This window comes from Zalophus californianus, chromosome 9 (genome assembly GCF_009762305.2).
Source record: "Zalophus californianus isolate mZalCal1 chromosome 9, mZalCal1.pri.v2, whole genome shotgun sequence".
NCBI classification, from domain to species: Eukaryota; Metazoa; Chordata; class Mammalia; order Carnivora; family Otariidae; genus Zalophus; species Zalophus californianus.
Window position 1 is genome coordinate 69,573,404 of NC_045603.1, and position 17,280 is coordinate 69,590,683.

The 17,280-nt window shown below is 36.9% G+C and overlaps 1 long non-coding RNA gene across 1 annotated transcript; it reads left to right on the forward strand.

The window, feature by feature from the left end:
- Positions 1-1,153: 1,153 nt before the first annotated feature.
- On the forward strand, positions 1,154-15,608 carry LOC113921373. The gene is made up of 4 exons (XR_003519658.1): positions 1,154-1,309; positions 5,575-5,670; positions 6,309-6,477; positions 15,521-15,608. It is a non-coding gene; the product is annotated as an uncharacterized LOC113921373 (long non-coding RNA).
- Positions 15,609-17,280: the final 1,672 nt, after the last annotated feature.

Sequence of the window (17,280 nt, forward strand, 5' to 3'; positions counted from 1 at the left end):
CAATGAATGTATTCCTTCCAGAATGCATAAACATTAAAAAGAGCACATTTTAGGTTCTAAATTATTTATATACTTCTGAGGACAAACATAGAGATAACTCAAAATCAACATCTATAAATCACAAACATATCATGTTGAAAGAAAAGTTTTAGAATTCAATGTAAAATATGAAACCTATATATTTGTATAAAACAAGGAAGTCAGTACTACACAATGTTTATAGATGCATTCAGTTCTAGTAAACGTACAAAGTCATGCAAGGGAATAATACACACCAAATTTGCATTAGTGTTGACCTTCATATATGTCATGGGTGGGGATTTCAGATGGGTTCTAGGTGGGTGGCATGATGAGCTTAACCATATCTATTCTGTGTTTTAAAAAGGAAAGAGAGGGTGCCTGGGTGGCTCAGTTGTTAAGGGTCTGCCTTCAGCTCAGGTCATGATCCCAGGGTCCTGGGATCGAGTCCCACATTGGGCTCTCTGTTCAGTGGGAAGCCTGCTTCTCCCTCTCCCACTCCCCCTCTTTGTGTCCCCTCTCTCACTCTCTCTCTCTCTCTCTCTCTCTCTCTCTCTGTCAAATAAATAAATAAATAAAATCTTTTAAAAAAATAAAAAATAAAAAGGAAAGAGATCTGAAGAAAATATGGCAAAATATTGAGATTTCATAGGACTGGTGGTGATTACACACAGATATTCATTACATCATAATTTACTGTATGTTTGGGATAGTTCTTTTAAAATGAGGTGGACACAGCTCTCAGTCACTCTTTTCTACCACACTCACATCTCATTGGCCAGGAGCTGGGTAGGCAAGCCACTGATGGGTCATGGCAGGGAAGTAGCCACTTGACAAAACTCTAGAGTCAAATGCACCAATGGGTGGGCTTCAGAGACACTGCTCAGGCCCAGTGGGGAGAAATCAGATCCTAATCCAGTTATTCTGCTGGGTGACTGAGGAATCTTAGAGTAAATGGTGTGTGTGTGTGTGTGCGCGTGTGCGTGCGCGTGTGTGTCTGTGTCGGCATGGGGTCATAGGGAGAGGGACCAAAGAGGAGGGTCTATTTATGACGCATGTCTGTGGAAGCAGGAAGGAGTGATGATGCTCCAGTGATATAAAGGAGGCTCCACATGGACCTCTCGGGAGTGGGGACACCAGCAGATGGAATGTGACCTTTCTCTTATTTTCCGTGTTGGGAGAAGTGGCGCTTTTATCTGAAAACTAACATTGTCCAAGTGTGTGGAAGAAAAGAATGACTTAAGATATGGTCTTGTCTTCCTTCGTGGAGCTCACAGTACATAGGAAGTGGGTAAGGACAGACAAGCAAATAAGCCATTGTTATCAGGTGTTGTCGGTGTTATGCTGGTGGGCGTGGCACTAAGCAGGTGTCAGAAAAATCCTTTGCATTACCATAGATTGCATGATTTTTCCTTTGACTTGAAAGAGTGTTTTACCTTGTAAATTTGCAAATTTTCTTTCTCTGCTAGCAGCTTTCAGTCTTTATTGTTGACACAATACTCTGAGTGACAATAGATTGAGAGTAAAATAATCAAATCAGAAAATGAACACACACAAATTATACAAAATATAATTTAAAAGCTTCCTCTGAAAATATTTAAGTCTTTAGGGTAATCTTCCCCCCCTCCAAGTTATGATGCTACCATTTATCTATGGCAATAAAAAGAACATCTTATTTTATAGTATAAAATTCTTTCTAACATTACTTCATGTATTAATTTCAAGTTTATGGGGGGGAAAAAGGACTTTTCATTGCTCCATAATTTTCTTCCCTTTTCAAGTTGTTCTCCTGTTATATTTTTCTGTATATGTAATGACATAAAATATGTACTTCTAAAAATTATGTTACACAAATGATATAGATATGTATCAAAGAGATTTTATAATTTTTGAAGGCCTATAAAAGTTTAGCAAGTATCCACTTTTAGACACAGTGTGGAATACCTTAATTATCCAGGCAAAGATTGCAACAGCAAATTCTAGTTTTTAGTCCTCTGTTTTCATCATATGACTTAAACTAATAATGGCCAAGTTACCAGAGTGAGGTTAAAAGGACAGACTAAGTTGTCTTCTTTGGGTCTTGAACATTGTTAAGTCACCCATGATTCTCAATATGATTTATTGGGTTGACAAGAAAACAAAACAAAACACTTCTTCAAAGTCCAAACTTATGTAAATAAAGTGTAGCATTTCAGTCTTATGGATATCTCTGTGTTGGATTCTTTTAAACAAACCCTTTAAAGGAATTGTTTTAGGATTTTCATCAAAACAAGACTACCTTCTAAACAAAGTGTGCAGTTACTTTGAAGGCCTGCTCTGAAGTTTTAATGGGATTTTCCTGGAGGGAAAACCTGGGGAGAGGGAAAGGAGGGTTTGAGATGTGAAAATCTTGGCTGATATAGTGTGAAAATGAGCATTATTAGTTAGACCATCCATTAGGAAAATTCATTTGAATGAATTTTGCTTTACAAATAAATTATTTTACCCAGCATGTAATGTGAATGATTGTTCTTAATTAGATTAGGCCAAGGAGTTAGAATTTAAATAAATAAAGCAATTAGCAAAATTCCCTGTTAGCCTTTTTTTTTTTTTTTTTTTTTTTTCTGAGGCACTCCTCAAATTTCTGGGTCATCATAGCTGTAAAACAAATTCTAAGACTCTAAAAATCTCTGTGACCTTAGGTCTCAGATTTGTCATTTTTATTCTGTGCTTTTTGTATCATGCAGAGAAAAACATCTTTCTGGGAATTATTTTGCATTGGACTATACCATAGAAGCAGCAGTTTTGTTTCAAAATAAACTTTTTTTTTATAGAAAAGAAAAAGGTTACTAGTCTATCTTAGGAAAGGAAGCTTACTGGCAAAAACAGCAATGATCCTCTTTCATGAAGCGTTCTTTTCTAGAGTTATTAGCTTTAAACATAATGGCAATGCTGATACTGACAGACAAGCCAGAAAACTCTAGCTCTACTCTTTAATTTCATAGAAGACAGTCCTATCTGACTTTAATATCTGACAATATTTTTATGAATAAATAAGGTGGTTTTCTTTTGTACAATGAAGTTTATTTTACAAGACCATAGCTTGATAGGCCCATATTGGTTTTGTTTATCCTGGCTCTGGGGAAAGGGTCTGTGCTCTGTTTCTGATAAATTTCCCCTTGTTTTCAGTTATGACAGATATTCCTTTGAATATGGTGTATGAAAATATTCTAGCATCAAACCAAGGATATCTAACCTTATTTATGTCTGTATTCTGTCCTTAAACACAAACAGCTGTGCACACATACATCTGTCTCGCGTCTGACCAAGTACTGCTGTCCAGGACTTCATATACACAAATAAATGTTCCCCCTTTTATGGGAAATCGTGGCTGGCGCAGCAGGAGTTTTAAAACCCACATGCATTTTTCAAATCTTACTTGCACAAACAAAAAGAGGAAAAATACAGACAAACCAGGTTTGGAATTGCTGACTTTTAGAGTCAGTACCAAATGGCTGAAGAATCCCTATTTTGATCAAGAGAGAGAGAGAAAGAGAGAATGTTTAAAAAAATTATAATTTGTCCAATCTTTTAGAGCCTAACTTATGCCTTTGAAAAAGAAAAGTGATTCTAAAGTCTTCATTAGGGCAGCTTTCTGTATGATTATGAGAAAGTAACTTATTGACTGATCATTAGTAAGACTAGATGAGCAAAATATCTGAACCATTTCTTGGCATCATTATTAAACACGTTGAGAAGTCACAGGTCAAGCAGAGATTCAAGAAATTCTTCATTCTAATGATAGAATTAGGAGATATTTTTGTTTTTATTTCATTCATTATGCTTGTATGTGTTCCCCAATTTTCTCTAATGAACATGAACTACTCTTATAATCAGTAAAAAAAGTTACTAAAAATAATTTCCTATACTTTGCCTTGAGGTTGATAGATCGAACTAGCTATGTTAAAGGCTCTGGACAGATTTTTAAAAATATACATTGCTACTTTAGTATATTTTTAGAAAAATGTTTTATTCTTTGTTTCACCTTTTCTGGATAAAGGGAACTCACACCACCCTTTAGAATTAATTCCAAAATAAAATGAGCAAATGAAATCAAGGGGCAGAACGTATTAGAAGCAAGTGGGAAGTCACGAAAATCTCCTGCAAAATATTACGTAGTTTGCAAACTTTGGCATACTTCTAGTTATGTTATAGTAGACAGCTCTATTTTGTTTAGGGTATTCATTTATAAATTAATTTTTCTATACTTGTAAAAGTCAAATGACTCATCTAAGGAAATTTGAAATCTTTCTCAAGGATTTATAAGTTGATCGCCAGTTCAAGATGGCAGATGGAGCACATGTGTTTAATTTACCATGCCCCTCAACCTCATTGAAGTACAGTAAAGATGCACTAAAGAAAATAAGTCTATAACAGCACAGGGATATCAGTGGCCCAGAGATGATGAGGAATCCCAACGGAAAGATAGGCATGAGATTTTAAACTTTCTGAAGCACAAACCAGTGGGAACTCATTCTTCCTGATAGAACCTCCACTATTTCTGTTTGGGACAGTGATGGGAGGGGAAAAAAAAGGCTATAAATTGATTAAGGGACTGTATGCTTGAAAACAAGATATTATTTATTTTCCTTTTTTAAATTTAAATTGAATTAGCCAACTTATAGTACATCATTAGTTTCAGATGTAGTGTTCAATAAATTATCAGTAGCATATAACACCAGGTGCTCATCACATCATGTGCCCTCCTTAACACCCACCACCCAGTTATCCCATACCCCCACCCACCTCCCCTCCAGCCACCCTCAGTTTGTTTCTTACAGTTAAGAGTCTTTCATGGATTTTCTCCCTCTCTGATGACTTCCCATTCTGTTTTCCTTCCCTTCCCCTATGATCCTCTGCCCTGTTTTTTATATTCCTCATATGAGTAAAACCATATGATAATTGTCTTTCTCTGATTGACTTATTTCACTCAGCATAATACCCTCCAGTTCCATCCATATCAATGTAAATGGTAAGTATCCATCCTTTCTGATGGTTGAGTAATATTTCATTGTCTGTGTGTGTGTGTGTGTGTGTGTGTGTGTGTGTGTATTACATCTTTTACCTATTCATCTGTCGATGGACATCTCGGCCCTTTCCACAGTTTGGCTATTGTGGACATTACTGTTATGAACATTGGGGTGCAGGTGCCCCTTCAGATCACTACATTTCTATCGTTGGGATAAATACCTAGTAGTGCAATTGCTGCATCATAGGGTAGCTTTATTTTTAACTTCTTGAGGAACCTCAAGATACTGTTTTCCAGAGTGGCTGCACCAGCTTGCATTCCCACCAACAGTGTAAGAGGTTTCCCCTTTCTCCACATCCTTGCTAACATTTGTTGGAAAACAAGATATTAAATACAAACTAAATCTACAAACTCCAACCCCAACTCTTAATGCATACAAAGACCTTAAGAGCAGGCTAAATAAATATCCTCTAAAAGAGATGAAAAACTATGCAGGGGAGGGCAAGTTAGGGGGGTTAGTGGTGGTTAATCCTGATTTCACCTGCCAGCTGCCGGCCCATGCAATGCAAAAGGAAGCTTATCAGTTGAACACTTGAAAACATCTGCTCTGGAGGAAACAGGTAATTCAGAGAAGAGAAGAAAAGGTAATGTATATCTGTGCATGTGTATGTGTGATACTGTTTAATATAGAGATTCTGAAAGAGGGAGGATCTTTCTTCCTTTAGGATTTTAAGCCATAACTGTGCAGGCTTGGAGAGGCCAGCTCCACAGTTTCCAGGAATGAAGCAAGATCCATCCCCTGAATACCCCCTTATGTAATTAATAAATTACCTTTATAAAAGTAATATGATTAGAAATACATTTTAAAGTATAGAATCAGCAATGTCTATATAAAATAAGTTACAAACACAGACTTTAAATTTTCTCCTTTCCCCAATCCAAACTGCCTGGGTTCACATCCTGTTCTAACCATGCAGTAGCTGGGTTACCTTGGTCAAGCTGCTTCAATTCTCTGTGACTTAGTTCCCTCCTCTATAAAAAGAGCACATACACCATGGTATTTTTGTGAGGATTAGATGAGCTAATATACTTACAGTATATATAGAGCAGACCCTGGCCCATAGTACTCACTATATTAGTATTAAGGTTGTTATTATGGAATTATTATATAAAGGAAGAAGTTGTTGCAAATACCAGGGAAAACTTTGAAAAGCATGAAAGAAAAAATAAGAAAATCTTCACCTGCATGAAAAGTTAAGTATCTCTGTTTGATAAAATACAGGTGGGATGCAATAAAAATGAAGCAATTAAGACCAAACTTGGAACTCTTCTTTCTGAGGAACAGCAAAAACAAAAAGAAGTAAATTGAGAAGGCATCTGTAGAACCCCAATAATCTGCCCAAATCAGAAGAGTTGAGAACTGGACATGCAGGGGGCCAAGGCAAATAAAGGTCAGACCATTTGACTTCATATTTTGGCTCTATTCTAATATTAATTTATTCTTCCACGAATTTATCCATTTATTCAACAAATATATATTGAGTCTCTACTGTGTGTCGGGCACTGTGCAAAACAGAGTCTACCATGCAGAACTTAATGTCTAATGAGGAAGTTAGACGTTACACATAAACATTTAATTACAAATTATAGGTGTTTTGAAGGAAAGGAATAGGGCACAATGATGATGAAAACAGTGTAAATTAATGTATATTAGGAGAAGACAGGATAGAATCAAGAACCAGATTCACACATCTTTAGAAACTTAATAAATGTCAGGTAAAGGGATGGAGAAAGGAAAGACTATCCAATATATTTTATCAGAATAGTTTGTCATTCAGGGCACCTAGATGGCTCAGTTGGTTAACCATCTGACTCTTGATATCAGCTCCGCTCTTGATCTCAGGGTCATGAGTTCGGGCCCCGCATTGGGCTCCACGCTGGGTGTGGAGCCTACTTAAAAAAAGAAAAGAAAAGAATAGTTTGTTATTCAGATTGGGAAAAATGAAATCATATCATTACCTTTCACCATACACAAATATAAATTGCAGGAGATTAGTGGTGAAACTGTAAAAAAAGCAAAACTTAGTATTAGGAATAGAAGAAAAATAGAATATATTTCTGACCTTTATATAAGAAAGAATTTCTTGGGTCACAAGGATTGTATACCATTAAAAAGATCTATAAGGATGACTAAATAAAAATATACATATTCAGTATAATAAATGAAGGTTTTATCTCTAGAAAATATAAAGGACTATAAATATATAACATAATGAAAAAATAAGGCAATAGAAAAATGGTCAAAGGGCATAAACAGACAATTCAGAAAAAAATCAAAACAAAACAAAAGTAGACCCTAGAGAGCTTTGGCCTCTCTGATTACCTTGGAGACAAAATCAACTTGCACCTCTGATGGTTATTCTGATCAGTGTAAGTGTGAAAAGATGTTCAGCCTCATTAGTGTTCATGCTCTCCAGCCTCAGGCCACCAGGAACATACCCAAGGTTGAACAATTTGGGTTTCTTACTTGTTGCACGAAGGACGATGCTCACTTTGGAGAACCGGGAGGTGCTCAAGTAAGAGGGGCTAGAAAGACCTTGTGGATTTAGCCTTGTGTTAGGTGGTTTGGGAGAGGGCTTAAAGAAGGGTGGCTTCACTCTGAGTTGTATAGGAATGGGACAAATGAATGATCACGTATTTTATTAAGTCTTATTTAGAAGGAGAGAAGTCTAGAATGAGTCTAAAGATATAATTGATAAAGAAGAAGCTGTCAGTCATATTAGCTGGAGAGGGATGTTTGGTCATTTTTGTTGACCAGTGTTCATGTTTTTGTCTATATTCAGGCATGAATTACTTAACTGTGTAGTAAGCACTGCTAGTTGTGGTCTGATCCATCACCACCATGGAATGGCCGTGTTTGATGTTGACATTCTGTGAAATTGTTTGCGTTCAACTTGAAAGCATCAAAGTCAAATTATTATAATAGGAAAAAGTTGGAAACTACCTAAATCAAATTATTATAATGGGAAAAAGTTGGAAACTCCCTAAATGTCTATCAGCAGGGGAAAATGGGTATAAAACAATATGGAACATTAAAAACATACCAACCGAAATTATATATATGGCATATAATTTTAAGTATACAAAGATTATATATGCAGAATAGAATTTTTTAAGACATACAAAAGATACAACATATTGTTAATGAATGTATCATTTGTGATGAAATTATAAAATATTTATGGGCATAATTGGCTACAAATTTAAGATAGTGGTTACAACTGGGAAGGAAAGAAAGTAAACTGGGGAAAGGGTACACTGTAAGCTTCAACAATCTGAAATACTTTATTTAAAAAAAGATTTTAAAAAATTAAGGCAAAAATGCCAACATTTGATAAATTTCAGTTGTGGGTACATGAGTGGCTATTTATTATTTATATTTGATGCTTGATTTTTTTCATAATTATAGAAAATCAAATCATAGTTTCAGGAACTTACACAACAAAATCTTTTGGAATCTTTCTTCATCCTCTGGAGAAAGTCTACTCACAGCTCCCTATAGTAAAAGTTGGAATCACCCGTAAAATAATATCCTTGCAAGAGGGGTCTGTCAACCTCATGCCAGCTTTAAAAGTAGGCTTTCGGTAGAGTTTATATGGAATGAGTCTGCTCCTATCCTTGAAGTTCTTGAAGAAAAAGAAGAGGAGGAGAAGATCCTGAAGTCTAAAAACAGTTTGGTAAGTTAACTGCCAGAGGCCCTAGCTGAGTTATGCAAGCCTCTTAGAATTACAACCAACACATCCTGTTTATCTCATTAGTAGTTAGAAATGCCCCCCAGGTAGTAATTTTAATGTGGCTTAGGACCCTTGTATGAGTGATCTGAACAATCAGATTAAGGAGATTAAGGCAGGAAAGTGGAATGATAACAATTCCACTGGTCTTCTCCATTCTCTGGGTTTGGTCCATCGGGTTATAACCTACCAACATGTATTTTCAGAAAGTAAGAAGAAAACATGAAAATCTATTCTAGTGAAAGGAAATATTATTTTTTGGTATGATTATAATAAGTCTCACTTTCTGGATTGAAATACAGTTTTCAAAACATCTTTATTATGTGAAAATTTCTTAATTTAAAACTACTTTAAGAACAATGTCATGTTGAAGAAAAATGGCATAAGTTTACAAGTTGATCGGAGCCCTAATATTTCTTTTCCAAATTAAAGATGCTCAGCTCTTTTACTTGACTTTGAGTTTACTTACAGACCATTTTTTTTTTTACACTGTTGAGTATTACTTCTTTATCAAAGAAAACTGACAATCATTATGGGTTTATTTGCAAGCTTAATTATGGGACTTGACAGATTTCAGACCATTATTTATAAAATATTCCAAGCAGCTTTACGAGATAAAATTCTACTGAGTCTGTATTTTTAAAAATCAATTTCTTTTGGTTCTGTGAACATTTGGAAAGGTAATGGTATGAAGTTTAAAATTCTGCAGGAACACATGGCACAGCTGTCACAATTAATCAAAAATTCACAAAAAGTGGTTGATTCCAAAGGATATTTTTAATGAAACAGAAGAAAAGCATTAAAAAGTGTTAACGAAAAATTTTTCATGATACTTGCTAAAGATGGTAGGAAATATTTTTGTCAGGGAGTTTTGCATTAGGGCAGAGAGATTGGGTTTATCTCTAAATAGGACAAGGATAAGTAGAGATTTATAACCAAAGTACAGGATGGGGGACAGTGGATGGAAAATTACTAAGAGGGAATACCAAAGCTAACGGGGTTTTGGGTCACCTGACAGGACAGTATTCTTGGGGAAGGTAAGCCAGAATGATTAGATATCATTAAACTGACCCAGTAGGATTCTTGCTAAGACTGGCCTAAGTCGGCCAAGGACGGAGCTTATAGGGTTGGGACCTACTCAAAAAGTGTCTCTGAGGAATCTGATGCAAATTTGGCCAAGGGGAGAGAGACTTTATCAAATGTTAGTATAAATATGTGGCTAGCCCTTGGGAAGAAACCATGTTAGAGTGTCAAGCATTTGGAATAAAATGATATAAAATATAAATTCTAAACTCTTCAGCATGGCCTGCAAAGCTCTTTAGTATCTGGCCATGATTCTAGGCTTTAACTCTCTAGTCAACAGCTCCAATAACTGAAAAGAAATAAAAACATTACCAATCATGGACGGAATTGCCCAGTAGTCCATAGCTACCTGTCTCTCAGGGAAACCTTTTTCAGTCGGGTTGATGACAGTCCAGTGAGAAGCTCCAATGGTAACACATTGGTGGGAGGCGAAGTAGTATGTGACCCTACACGGCAGCATCTACAGTGGTAAAGGAACAACAAACAACAGCCGTTGTTTCCTTTACTCTGGGGCCTTAGTCAACACAAGTTATAATAAAAGACCCAAGGTCACACAGTCATGGATAAGATGCTTCTATCTGTTCTGCTGCCTTATAATAATAACTGGAGAGTAACGGCTCCTATACTGCTCAGTGTAGGCCGCTGAATGGACTGAGCCACCTAGGCGCTCCCAGAGAGGGATTTTTAAATTCGTGGGCCAAGAACAAGCAGAAACAGTCCTAAATAAATAAAATTACTTATTTGCACATCTATTTCATCTCTAGTCTATAAATGTGTGTGTACATGGAGTGGTCAAAGTGAGGACCCTGGATTCAGATTGAAGTCAAAATTAGAATCTAGCTCCTTCACATATTAGCTGTGTGATTTTGGATAAGTTATTTCACTGTGCCTCAGTTTCCTCATTATAGAATGAGGTAATAGGATCATCATAATATAATTATAATGTTATGAGGATCAAATGAAATAAATAAATTTTTAGTGCTCAGCATAGAAAGAAGTAAAAATAGTAACTATTACTATTATTATTATTATTATTGTTTGTTCTTGTATCTCCACACCCTACCACTTCACTTTGTGTATAATTTATGTTTAACAGATATTTGTTGGATTAATTCCAAAGTCAAAGTAATAATTGTCTGTTAAGTTTTAGCTAAATCTGGATAGAGACCAGTGAGTGAGATGTCCAGGCTCCCTTTTTGTAACTCTTGGCACCACTGCTCATAAAAATCATAGCTGGGACATAAAGAAAGCTGACAATGGTGGCTATTTAATCTCTCCCAGGAAGCCGCTGACTGGTTTAGAATGATATAGGACAGTGGTATCTGCATAAATCTCCAGTCTACAATTCAACTAAGCTTAAATAGCCGAAGGAGGGCTAAGTTGTATGTTGCAAATGCCTGGCACAGAATTGTCACTTTTCAGAGCCTAAGGATGAGTTCAGTCATTTTGAGAAATTGTTATAAAATCATTTGGAATGTTCCTAAACATAAAAACTCATGCCCATGGGGAAAAATGTGTCTATAAGACACTCCAACATATTGTATATTGGTTTATGGAACTGTCAATATTCAATTGATTCTAGGTCTCCGGATTGTTTTATCTCAGCTGCCGAACAGAGAGAAGCAGATCCTAAGTGTGTTCTGAGAGATAAGTCACATTAGACATGTGAAGCAAAGTCATTTTTCTGATATGAGAGGAAGATCCAAGAGCCGAATAGAACAAATATAATAGTGTGACATATGAATAAGAGCCAAGGCCAAGAACAACCAAAAAGTAGCACATCATCACAGAACGGGAATTTGGGAAGGACATACAGATGGCCCAACATGCTTCCAGCAAGGCAGTAATTTACTGAGATTTGGCTCTTTTCAAAGGGTGGAGGATAGCCTTGAATGCCTAAGCAGCATCTTTGGCTTTTCAATTTAAGAATCTCTTAATCTGCATGCTGGAAGGATGCAGTGATGACTAAAAATGGCTATTACTCACTGAGAAGATGGACAGTGAGATGGTTGATGTCGTGATCTTCTGAGCCAGCAGTGTGGGTTTAAGTCCTGGCTCTGCAGGGGGCTCGCTGTGTGTGAGGACAGCTACTTACATTCCCTGTGCCTCTGTTTGTTCAGTTCTATACATGGGGGGATAACGTTAACATGCCTCCATTATAGAGCTGTCACGAGGATTAAATGAATTATCGCCACTATCTCAGGATGTCTTTTTTGACATATTGTAATAGTATTATCATCCGAGAAAATCAAAAATTTTCCCAATACTCTAGGTAGATAGCACTGCAATTTTTAAAAAGTCAATGTTTACCTAGAAGGTCTTAAAAAGCAGTATTGGAAGCTGATGTGACCTACATTTGTTTCTCAGTGCAATTGCATATGTAACTGGCTTCTGTCCCAATTCATTGGACATTTATAGATGTATTTGTTTCTCTAAAAATGTAGTCAAATGTCTAAACAAGATACCGTCAAACTACTCATATATAGTCTCGGTGGACTAGAATAACTGGGTCAGATTATTGTGGACCCTGTGTTTTGGGGAACTTTTGATGTTCTAAGACTTTCAAGTTTATAATTGTTAGAAATTTAACATTATCCTGGGTCTTATATTGGATATATTAGGTATGGAAGAGTGTCCAGCGCAAAACATCCTTTTTAGAACTTCGGACCTTTCACAAGTCTTCAATGTGAGCTCTGTTGATAAAAGATGACATTTATGGGGAATTAATATTGTTTTAACAGAAGGTTTCAGTTCTTGCCTTATTCCTCTTTCCCTGCCCCCAGTTCCTGTTGGATCTACTAATGGGCTCTTTAGCAGGTTTTGGCCTGTTCTAGTTCTTGAGCCAAGTCTGACTGGGGCAGGAAGTAATGTCAGCCAAGTCTTCTGAGGGGCTTTCAAATTGAGTCATGCTGGAGGCCAGCCTGGTTTACTGGACCAAAGTGGGAGTCTACATAGCTGCATCCCCTCTGGGCCTTTCCCTCCTCCCTCCCACCCTCTCTCATGTTAGATCAGACTTCTACCTCTTATTCCACTATTCAGAACACTTTGTGAAAGCAACAGAGACTTAGAAGTTTTTATAGTTCCTGTCACTATACTCACGTTAATAAATGTATTGATGTAAGATGCTCTATTAGATGATTAACTCTCAGGTTGTGTGTGTGTGTGTATGTGTATGTTGGGGCAAGGGCATTGCAGGAAAAATAGGAAACAGAAGTGCCTAGAAAAACTTTGAGTCTTTGGTTTGATTTAGAGTAAGCTCATCAGGGCCTATACCTAACTTCTCGTGAGTGGCATGATATAATAGCCCAAATAGTCACATGACAAAATTTGCTTTCATGTGAATTTACTATTCTCTCTGGGATAACTGACAATTCGGTACGATATAAGATTTCCTGAAATCTCTCTGAGCATTCACTGTTAATGCCACACTCAAAACATTTGTTATTCACGCAACTTTATTTACATATCTGCTGAGCATGTCCTCTGTGCTAGGCATTCGGGAAATACAAGTGAGTGAGGGTAAAAGCATCCACGTTGTGGAGACCAGAGTGATGGAGAAAGTGCTACTGAAGTACAGATAGGAGTTCCTCACTTTTCCCAGGACAGGGACTGCCAGGGACATTTCCCACACTAAGGCCTGGGGGAATGAATGAACACTGTCCAGTCATTCAGTGGATATTTACTCAATGGATAGAGTCATGAAGTACAACATCTGAAGCCCTTGACTTAATGGCACTTACATTCTAGTGATGGGAACAACAACAAAAATAATAAATAACATAGGTGTTTTCAGTGGTGATAAAGGCAGCAGGGAAAAAGGAATGGGAGTTTATGGAGTAGATAGAACAGAGCTGGGCTGGCCGGGAAGGGGTTAACTGAAGGGAATTCAAGGAGAAGGTGTGAGCCTCCTTCCTATCTAAAGAAAGAGCCGTCCAGGCACAGGGACACTGGAAGCTGGCCTGCCATTTTGGAGGAGCAGTGGCGGGGCCAGACTGGCTGGAGCAGAGCACAGGTAAAGAAATAGGAGATGAGGGCAGTGGTGGGATGTGGTGCCCTTTGGGCCATTTGCAGTCAGTTTGGCTTTTACTTGGCGTGAACTGGAAAGACAATAGGTTCAACAAGATCTAATTTGTACCCTTACAAGATCACTTTGCCTACTGTGCTGAGAAGAAACCTAAGGGGAAGAAAGCTTGCAGAAATGTACTGTTTTGATGTCTATTGCATGTCAGGGGCTGGGATGGTAACCCCGCCTTCAGGAACTAACCTTCTTGTCATGAGAGAGAAACTTGAACTGATTCTGTAAATAGTATGAATGTCTAATGATAGACATTGATTGTTGACTCCTCTGGCAGTCACCCCTGATTTTCGTTTAGGGATCCAACTCTTTCCCCCTCTCTGACTAGGTGGTTTGATGGACCCCATTGACCAGTTAAGGGAGGGATTGTAACCTAGGCCTAAACCACTCAACAAAGGCCACCCTTCTAGCACAAATTCGGGGATGAGTTCGTGACTCAAACCCATCCATGAAGCTCTAATCCAAATGGATCTGGGGACTTTGTACATTGACGTCACTCTTCTGCGATGAAGATGAAGGATCTGGATATGCTGTAGCCATCTTGTGCCTACATAAGGGCTGACAATGAAACCACATTAGCTTGTAGTTTGCATGTTTTGTTTGCTTAAGTTTGGGGAGAATATAGCTAGTACTTTTATTTTTATGTCAAATTTTTATTATTTTTCTATAGTGTTCAACAAAGTAACAAGCTTTAAAAAAATAGTTTCTCAGGCTCAGGTGGTGCTTATCACCAAAGAGTATTGTGTTGAGTAGCAGTAAAACCAAGAAAAGACAAGAAAGACTTCAAGAAGTCCTCCCTTATTGGGACAAAATCATGAATCATTTCAACACTGACCATAGTTCAAAGGGCCAAAAATCAAGAAGAGGAATTCAAAAGAATCAAAAGGAACATCCAGAACACAAAGATATGAAAATTACTTTTTAAATTATAAAGTATTCTGCTTGACTAACTCAGAACCCGAAAGGAGGAGTTTGTGCCTTTTCTATAATGTGGAGCTTTTGAAGATACCTTAAAGAAATCATTTGGATGTCTGACCTTTGAAAACAGCTTCTCGTCTAGGACTGTACTTTGACTGCTTCTGAAAAAATTTAAGCTAAAATAACGGGATTTATTTAACTATCTTCCTCATTCAAATACACATCAACATTGCAGAGGTACAAGTTCACTTTCCCTGCTGCATTTTGGCTTTGCAAGAGCTCTTTTAAAAATTGTAGAGTAAAATTTAAACATAATACGCTATATACATGCATGGTATATGTTGCAGAATTGAGACTTGCTTAATAGTAATCACAATTACTATTTATTAAGTCCCTCCTAAATGCCAGAAATTTTTTATGTTTCCTAACCCTTAAAACAAACCCTTAAAATTTGTATTGTATTTCCTATTTTTACATGAGAATTGAAATTGAGACAGTATGTAAAGTATGTGAATTGCCCACCTTCAAATAGCTGGCAGATGGGAGGTCTGGGGGAGGGTTGGAGAGTGTTCGGCCAGGCACTGTATTCAGCACTTTACATGTGTTCCTTCTTTTTAATTTTTACAGCAGTCCTTTAAAGATGAGGAGACCTAAGAAGAGTTTCAATAAAGAGAGAGGCAAGACTTATCCAAGGATGGTCTGACTCCAGAACCCATGATCGTACCAGTGTGTAGTTTGTCTTTCTAAATGACTTCTGAATTTTCCACTTGAAAGCATGTCTGAAGCTCAAAATAGGTTGTATTTGATTTCTCATTTGTTATTTTTCACCCAAGAGTTCAAAATTGGACCTAAAGAAATGAGCATTGCTTACGTCTCTCCTGAAGAACTTTGGCTTCAAAAATTGATGTGTGCCAAAATTCTGGGTTATTAGTTTGTTAAGGCCTGACAGTCTTCAGATCCTTTCCTTTCCCACAGAACACTGTTTGGATAGTCGGACATTGGGACACATGTGGAGTACTTAGTACTGCAGCATTGGGTTGAGATGGCCTTGGGATGACTCTTAGCTTCAGAAATTACTAGTTATGTGACTTTGGTCAATTAGACAACCTCTCAGGTCTAAAAGGAATTCTTACCACCATAAAGGATAATATAGTTAAAATCAATTCCCATTTGTCAGGTTTATGGGTCCTCAACACAGTAAATGTGAGAAAATTTAGTTGTTAATTCAACACATGGAATGATTTCACTGATAATATCAATAAAGGGGAGAAAATAGATCTAACCAGATCTAACTTTATCTCTTAAAAATCATTGAAAATATTTAGGAGTTTGTTTTGGACTTATACTTTTTTGTGTTAAGTCCTCAAAAGTACCAACAGAAATTAAAGAACCATGGCAAAGAATGGGTTTTTATGTTTAGGAAGAACTAGGCTTATTAGTACTTGTATCTGACAGTTCTCAGATGGCTAACCTGGACAATGTTGTATAAACAAGTTCTAAATTGCCAGTCAGTTGAAGGACAATCTAGGTGAAGTAATCAAAAATATATTTTTATCAAAGAAGATTTTCCTTTTGTAAAATGCACAATTATTTACAGTAATTTGATTCATTCCGGAGACAATCCAGACCAAAAGATGAATGGCAATTCAATTATTTTCTGATTTGTAATTTATTTTACCCATTTGCTGAATATTTGGAACCCAAATTTAGAATCTCGTGTTCTAATATAGCTTCTTAAATGGGTCTCTATTATTCGTATTTGTTGTTGTTTGTGATTTTCTCTCTCTTATTCTATCAAAATCTGTTATCCTTATGGGACCAATAAACAAATTCATGAGTTCAAGTCAAAAATCATAGCAGTCTACCCTTAAGATTCATATTACTTGGGGATTGGAAGGCATAAAGCTAACGAGAGAAATAATCATTGTGCAGTTTTAGGAATTATACACTCTTCCTACAAATATTTATTGAAACCCTAGTAAATGCTAAGAATGAACAGAATGGCTAAGAGTGCAGACTCTGGAGCCAGACTGTCTGTGTGAAAATCCAGGCCCTACCACTCACTCTCTGTGCATGACCTGGGGCAAGTTTCTTCATTTTCTTGCTCCTATTTCCTCACCTGTACAATGGGGATGGTAATAATAATAACATCTCATGCATATTGAGGGTAATTGAGATCAAACAAATCAACATAAGTGAAAGATTAAGAACAGTGCCTGCCACATTATGAAGCTTGCATGAAGTAGTTAGAGTATGATTGTCATTATAATTATGGCAAGGAACCAGATCTGGGCAATTGCTTTCACAGCGCTGACAGGCATTGTATTTAGACTGTAGAACTGATATTCATCAAAGACTTTTTATGTTCCAGGTACAATAGAATTATG